Raw genomic sequence first — 7780 nt, 5'->3', positions numbered from 1 at the left:
ATTCCGGTGATTCTGGGTCTTAATCAGATGGTTAGGTGGTCGGGTTAGTACCTACTCAACAAAGGGGTTCCATTTTCGGTCAAAGGTCGATCAACCATCGGCGCAAGAAGCGGGTCGACGGTGCGGTCCTCCGTGTGCACGGCGGGAGCAGAGGTCGTGCTCTGCGCTGCCCAAGACATGGAGACCGTTGGAAATATGCCCTAGAGGCAATAATAAAATGGTTATTACTATATTTCCGTGTTCATGATAATTGTCTATTGTTCATGCTATAATAGTATTAACCAGAAATCGTAATACATGTGTGAATACATAGACCACACCATGTCCCTAGTGAGCCTCTAGTTGACTAGCTCGTTGATCAATAGATGGTCATGGTTTCCTGACCATGGACATTGGATGTCGTTGATAATGGGATCACATCATTAGGAGAATGATGTGATGGACAAGACCCAATCCTAAGCATAGCACAAGATCGTGTAGTTCGTCTACTAGAGCTTTTCTAATGTCAAGTATCATTTCCTTAGATCATGAGATTGTGCAACTCCCGGAAACAGTAGGAATGCTTTGGGTGTATCAAACGTCACAACGTAACTGGGTGGCTATAAAGGTGCAGTACAGGTATCTCCGAAAGTGTCTGTTAGGCTGGTACGAATCGAGACTCGGATTTGTCACTCCATGTGACAGAGAGGTATCTCTCGGTCCACTCGGTAATACATCATCATAATGAGCTCAATATGACTAACGAGTTAGACACGAGATCATGTGTTACGGAACGAGTAAATAGACTTGCCAGTAACGAGATTGAACAAGGTATGGGGATACCGACGATCGAATCTCGGGCAAGTAACATACCGATGGACAAAGGGAATTGTATACGATATTGATCAAATCCCCGACATCGTGGTTCATCCCATTAGATCATCGTGGAACATGTGGGATCCAATATGGGTATCCAGATCCCGCTATTGGTTATTGGCCGGAGAGGTGTCTCGGTCATGCCTGCATGGCTCCCAAACCCGTAGGGTATACACACTGAAAGGACGTGGATGTCGCCTAGAGGGGGGGTGTGAATAGGCGCTTTAAAATAATTACGGTTTAGGCTTGAACAAATGCGGAATAAAACTAAGGTTTAATTTGTCAAGCACAAAACCTACAACAACTAGGCTCACCTATGTGCACCAACAACTTATGCTAAGCAAGATAAACAACTAAGAGATAGCAAGATATATGACAATAAACAATATGGCTATCACAAAGTAAAGTGCATAAGTAAAGGGTTCGGGTAAGAGATAACCGAGGCACGCGGAGACGATGATGTATCCCGAAGTACACACCCTTGCGGATGCTAATCTCCGTTGGAGCGGTGTGGAGGCACAATGCTCCCCAAGATGCCACTAAGGCCACCGTAATCTCTTCACGCTCTCGCACAATGCAAGATGCCGTGATTCCACTAAGGGACCCTTGAGGGCGGTCACCGAACCCGTACAAATGGCAAACCTTGGGGGCGGTCACCGATACCCGTAGAAATTGCTCGGGGCGATCTCCACAACCTAATTGGAGACTCCGATGCTTGCCCGGAGCTTTACACCACAATGATTGAGCTCCGAGACACAACCAAGCTTCTAGGATGCCAAAGCATCCACGAAGAACAATATCTAGGGTATTAAGTACCAAAGTAATAAGCTTCTCAAACTTCACTTCCACGAATCACCGTGGAGAACTCAAACCGATGCAACTAATGCAATGGCAAGAACACAAGAAGTGGACAAGTCCCTCACACTCAAATCTCTCCACAACAACAAAAGTTATGAAGAAATATGAGAGGAAGAACAAGGAGCTCACAAAGAACTCCAAGATCAAGATCCAAATGGTTCCCCTCACATAGAGGAGAAAGTGATTGGTGGAGATGTGGATCTAGATCTCCTCTCTCTTTTCCCTCAAGAACAAGCAAGAATCATTGGAGGGATTGAGAGTTAGCAAGCTCGAAGAAGGTCAACAATGGGGGAAGAACACGAGCTAAACAGATAAGGTTCAATGGGGAAGAAGACCCCCTTTTATAGGTGGGGAAAAATCCAACCGTTAAGCCTCACAGCTCGCACAGAGCGGTACTACCGCTCTCGGTAGGTTCAACAACCATGCCGATGTCAAAAAGTATGCAAAAAACAGTCCGCCAGAGCGGTACTACCGGTAGTAAAAAATTACTACCGCTCCGGGGGCGGTACTACCTCTCCGGGGGCGGTACTACCGCTCGCACGAGGAGCGGTACTACCGCTGGATACTGAAACTGCTATAACTTTCGCATACGGACTCCGAATTCAACGAAACCAAGTTTGTTGGAAAGCTAACGACATGGGATAACACAATATTGATATAAATATCAATAAGAAGCAAGTGAGAAAAGTCCCATAAGAAAATGGTGAGAACCCTTCTTCGAATAAGACCGGTAAAAACTCCCAACATCGAAAACATCATAGAAGATGCATATGGACTCCGTTTTCGATGAACTCGAGCTTGTCATGAAGATGAACATAAGGTCTAAAACTCACAAATAGAAACACCAAACAAAAACCAAGAAGTATGATGCAAGGATGCAAATTGTTTGAGCTCTCAACGAACGATATGATCAAGCTACTCACTTGAGAGCCCCCTTGACAGTACGACAATCTATCTAAAACAGAAAACCTATCAAGGGCAAACCTATACCTTGCACCTCGTCCTATTGAGCTAGATGACGATGATCTTGGCTTCCTCAAGATGGACCACCTTTCTTGATTGCGTTGGCTTGATGAAGACTAGTTGATTGCTCCCCCATACACACTATGGGTAAGCCGCTCTTTAGCATATCTTCACAAGTCCATTGCCACCAAATGGACGGCAAGCATCAAGCATGATATATTCATGCTAATCCAGTTGAACTTGCACACCGCAATCTTGATGACGATCAGCACTTGACGTCATCCTTCATGGGTTGTATGAGATCTTCCTTTTGACGCAAGCCCATGGAAGCACACCTAACCCCCACATAGAACTCTCACAAAGACCATGGGTTTGTACACAAACATGTATTGGACAATGCTTACCATACCATGGGATCACTTGACCCCTCTCGGTACATGTTGTACGCTTTGTGTGTTGATCATCTTGATTTACTCTTTGTCTGAGATCTTGATCAACCTTGTGTCTCTATGACCATTCTTTGGATAATACCTCGAATACCATCTTGGTCATCATATGAACTCCTTGAACCCAACAGATGGACTTCAAGAAGTGCCTATGGACAAATCCTATAAATATAACTTAAGGCAACCATTAGTCCATAGGAATTGTCATCAATTACCAAAACCACATATGGAGATATATGCTCTAACAATCTCCCCCATTTTGGTAATTGATGACAACCACTTCAAGAGAGTTTATATAAGGAAATAAGCATAACCAAGCGCACACATACAAAGCAATAATGCATGCGTGCAAGATGTAAATGCTTACGCAATAAAAGCAAAACCCTCTAAACATATCCAAAGTAAACTCTCTAAACTTCTCCCCCATTGGCATCGATTGCCAAAATAGACGAAAAGTTTAGAAAGCCAATATAGTAGGTGGTCATCCAAAAAGTGTGTACTTCTCAGCAAATGAGTGCAAAGAAATACACAAATACAATGATAAGTAGTTAGAGGAAAACAAACTATATTGAGGACCCAAAGATTGCAAAAAGAAGTATCGTATGGCACAAAGACATACATAATAGAAGCAAGCAATCAAAAGATACCATATGGAACAAACAATCACATGGTCCTTCGAACCACATGAATAAAAGATACTATGATAAAGGCAAAGGAGTGTTTTATCAAAACTAGAGAAGCTCCCCATGATTTGTGCACTAATAAGAGATTTTTGTATTTGATACAAGTGCACAAAATAGGATCGTTGCTCCCCCAAAATCAATAAAGACACACAACGAGTGCAAGAAGATAGATGGGACAATAAGCATATCACTTGCACAAAACAAATGGTTGAGCAACATGTAAAAGAAGCAACGTAAGAATAGGCTCAACCAAAATAATGTGTGTGAGTCATGGCAAAGCACTTGAGAAGACTAAGATAAGGATGAGCATTACTCATCAACATAGTCTTGGTGAAATGAGAAACAAAGTGCAAGACATATCATTCCCACACACACATACTCGAAAATGGGTTCACAAGCTTACTAATAAACAAAATAAGAACCAATGCGTGTGACAACCCATGGTGAAGATAGGAAATAAGAACCTTGTCAAGAGGAGGAATACCAATCGAAATGGCAAAACCCTCATCAAGACAAGCATGAGGAAAAATAATCTTCAAGGCCAAAGAGTGCATCAAGATGTAGGAAAATAAGATACGCACTCAAGACAAATCCTTTCACGAAGCCACCAAAACTAAAAAAGGAAATGCAACGGTGGACGTGAAAGAAAAGAGGATATCAATTAGAGATGTAACTTCTCTCATGTGTAAAAGATTCTAAGTAGAAGACAATCATGATGATATATATCCACAAAGAAGGATGTACACACGAAATGGTTACAAGAAGGAACAAACAAGATATCCAAAAGGAAGTCATAAATATATCAATAAGATCTTTGCTTGGAAGCATAACACATGGCCTAATATTTTCTTGTTGTACAATATGAAATTCCAACATACGAATATCAAAGACATCCCAACTAGCAATAAGACATCATCGTTTGGATGCTTTGAGAAAGGAAACAAGTACTACAAGAACGAATCAAGAGATTCATGCCATGATGCAACCTGAAAAAAAGACAGGTTTGGGCCTTTGCAAGAAATGAATGCATGAAGTAGATACTTGTTACCGAGACAACAATGGATTGATGTAGTAGATAGTTGTTCGTTGATCATCCTAACTTGGCTCCAATAATCACATGGTCTCAACACCTTCCTTGTAGGTGAACAGAGCATCCAACGCATCTCCAACTTTTCCTGGAACAACAAAACAAACAAAATGGTGCCCAAGCTCATTGGGACCAAAGAGTTATAAATCCAACAATACATAGGACAAACTGTTGGGGAACGTCGCATGGGAAACAAAAATTTTCCTACGCGCACGAAGACCTATCATGGTGATGTCCATCTACGAGAGGGGATGAGTGATCTACGTACCCTTGTAGATCGTACAGCAGAAGCGTTAGAGAACACGGTTGATGTAGTGGAACGTCCTCACGTCCCTCGATCCGCCCCGCGAACAATCCCGCGATCAGTCCCACGATCTAGTACCGAACGGACGACACCTCCGCGTTCAGCACACGTACAGCTCGACGATGATCTCGGCCTTCTTGATCCAGCAAGAGAGACGGAGAGGTAGAAGAGTTCTCCGGCAGCGTGACGGCGCTCCGGAGGTTGGTGATGATCTTGTCTCAGCAGGGCTCCGCCCGAGCTCCGCAGAAACGCGATCTAGAGGAAAAACTATGGAGGTATGTGGTCGGACAGCCGTGAGAAAGTCGTCTCAAATCAGCCCTAATTGCTCCATATATATAGGAGGAGGGAGGGGGACCTTGCCTTGGGGTCCAAGGAACCCTCAAGGGGTCGGCCGAGCCAAGGGGGGGGGGAGGACTCCCCCCCCAAATCGAGTTGGACTTGGTTTGGTGGGAGGAGTCCCCCTCCCTTCCCACTTCCTCCCTCTTTTTTCTTTTCTTTTCCTTTGATTCTTTATTCTTGGCGCATAGGCCCCCTTGGGGCTGTCCCACCAGCCCACTAAGGGCTGGTGTGTCTCCCCAAAGCCTATGGGCTTCCCCGGGGTGGGTTGCCCCCCCCGGTGAACTCCCGGAACCCATTCGTCATTCCCAGTACATTCCCGGTAACTCCGAAAACCTTCCGGTAATCAAATGAGGTCATCCTATATATCAATCTTCGTTTCCGGACCATTCCGGAAACCCTCGTGACGTCCGTGATCTCATCCGGGACTCCGAACAACATTCGGTAACCAACTATATAACTCAAATACGCATAAAACAACGTCGAACCTTAAGTGTGCAGACCCTGCGGGTTCGAGAACTATGTAGACATGACCCGAGAGACTCCTCGGTCAATATCCAATAGCGGGACCTGGATGCCCATATTGGATCCTACATATTCTACGAAGATCTTATCGTTTGAACCTCAGTGCCAAGGATTCGTATAATCCCGTATGTCATTCCCTTTGTCCTTCGGTATGTTACTTGCCCGAGATTCGATCGTCAGTATCCGCATACCTATTTCAATCTCGTTTACCGGCAAGTCTCTTTACTCATTCCGTAATACAAGATCCAGCAACTTACACTAAGTTACATTGCTTGCAAGGCTTGTGTGTGATGTTGTATTACCGAGTGGGCCCCGAGATACCTCTCCGTCATACGGAGTGACAAATCCCAGTCTTGATCCATAGTAACTCAACTAACACCTTCGGAGATACCTGTAAAGCATCTTTATAGTCACCCAGTTACGTTGCGACGTTTGATACACACAAAGCATTCCTTCGGTGTCAGTGAGTTATATGATCTCATGGTCATAGGAACAAATACTTGACACGCAGAAAACAGTAGCAACAAAATGACACGATCAACATGCTACGTCTATTAGTTTGGGTCTAGTCCATCACGTGATTCTCCCAATGACGTGATCCAGTTATCAAGCAACAACACCTTGTTCATAATCAGAAGACACTGACTATCATCGATCAACTGGCTAGCCAACTAGAGGCATGCTAGGGACGGTGTTTCGTCTATGTATCCACACATGTAAATGAGTCTTCATTCAATACAATTATAGCATGGATAATAAACTATTATCTTGATACAGGAATTATAATAATAACTATACATTTATTATTGCCTCTAGGGCATAATTCCAACAGTCTCCCACTTGCACTAGAGTCAATAATCTAGCCCTCACATCACCATGTGAATTACATTGTAATAATCTAACACCCATACAGTTGTGGTGTCGATCATGTTTTGGCCGTGGAAGAGGTTTAGTCAGCGGGTCTGCTACATTCAGATCCGTGTGCACTTTGCATATATTTACGTCCTCCTCCTCGCCGTAGTCGCGGATGAGGTTGAAGCGTCGTTTGATGTGTCTGGTCTTCTTGTGAAACCTTGGTTCCTTTGCTAAGGCAATGGCACCAGTATTGTCACAGAACAAGGTTATTGGATCCAGTGCACTTGGCACCACTCCAAGATCCGTCATGAACTGATTCATCCAGACACCCTCCTTAGCCGCCTCCGAGGCAGCCATGTACTCTGCTTCACATGTAGAATCTGCTACGACGCTTTGCTTGGAACTGCACCAGCTTACTGCACCCCCATTAAGAATAAATACGTATCCGGTTTGCGACTTAGAGTCGTCCGGATCTGTGTCAAAGCTTGCATCGACGTAACCTTTTACGGCGAGCTCTTCGTCACCTCCATACACGAGAAACATCTCCTTAGTCCTTTTCAGGTACTTCAGGATATTCTTGACCGTTGTCCAGTGATCCACTCCTGGATTACTCTGGAACCTACCTGCCATACTTATGGCCAGGCTAACATCCGGTCTAGTGCACAGCATCGCATACATGATAGAACCTATGGCTGAAGCATAGGGTACGGAGCGCATATGCTCTCTATCTTCATCAGTTGCTGGGCACTGAGTCTTACTCAATCTCGTACCTTGTAAAACTGGCAAGAACCCTTTCTTGGACTGTTCCATTTTGAACCTTTTCAAAACTTTATCAAGGTATGTGCTTTGTGAAAGTCCCATCAGGCGT

The sequence above is a fragment of the Hordeum vulgare genome, chromosome 5H (assembly GCF_904849725.1).
Source record: "Hordeum vulgare subsp. vulgare chromosome 5H, MorexV3_pseudomolecules_assembly, whole genome shotgun sequence".
NCBI classification, from domain to species: Eukaryota; Viridiplantae; Streptophyta; class Magnoliopsida; order Poales; family Poaceae; genus Hordeum; species Hordeum vulgare.
The sequence above is the reverse complement of the archived record's forward strand: the minus strand, read 5'-3'. Positions refer to the sequence as shown.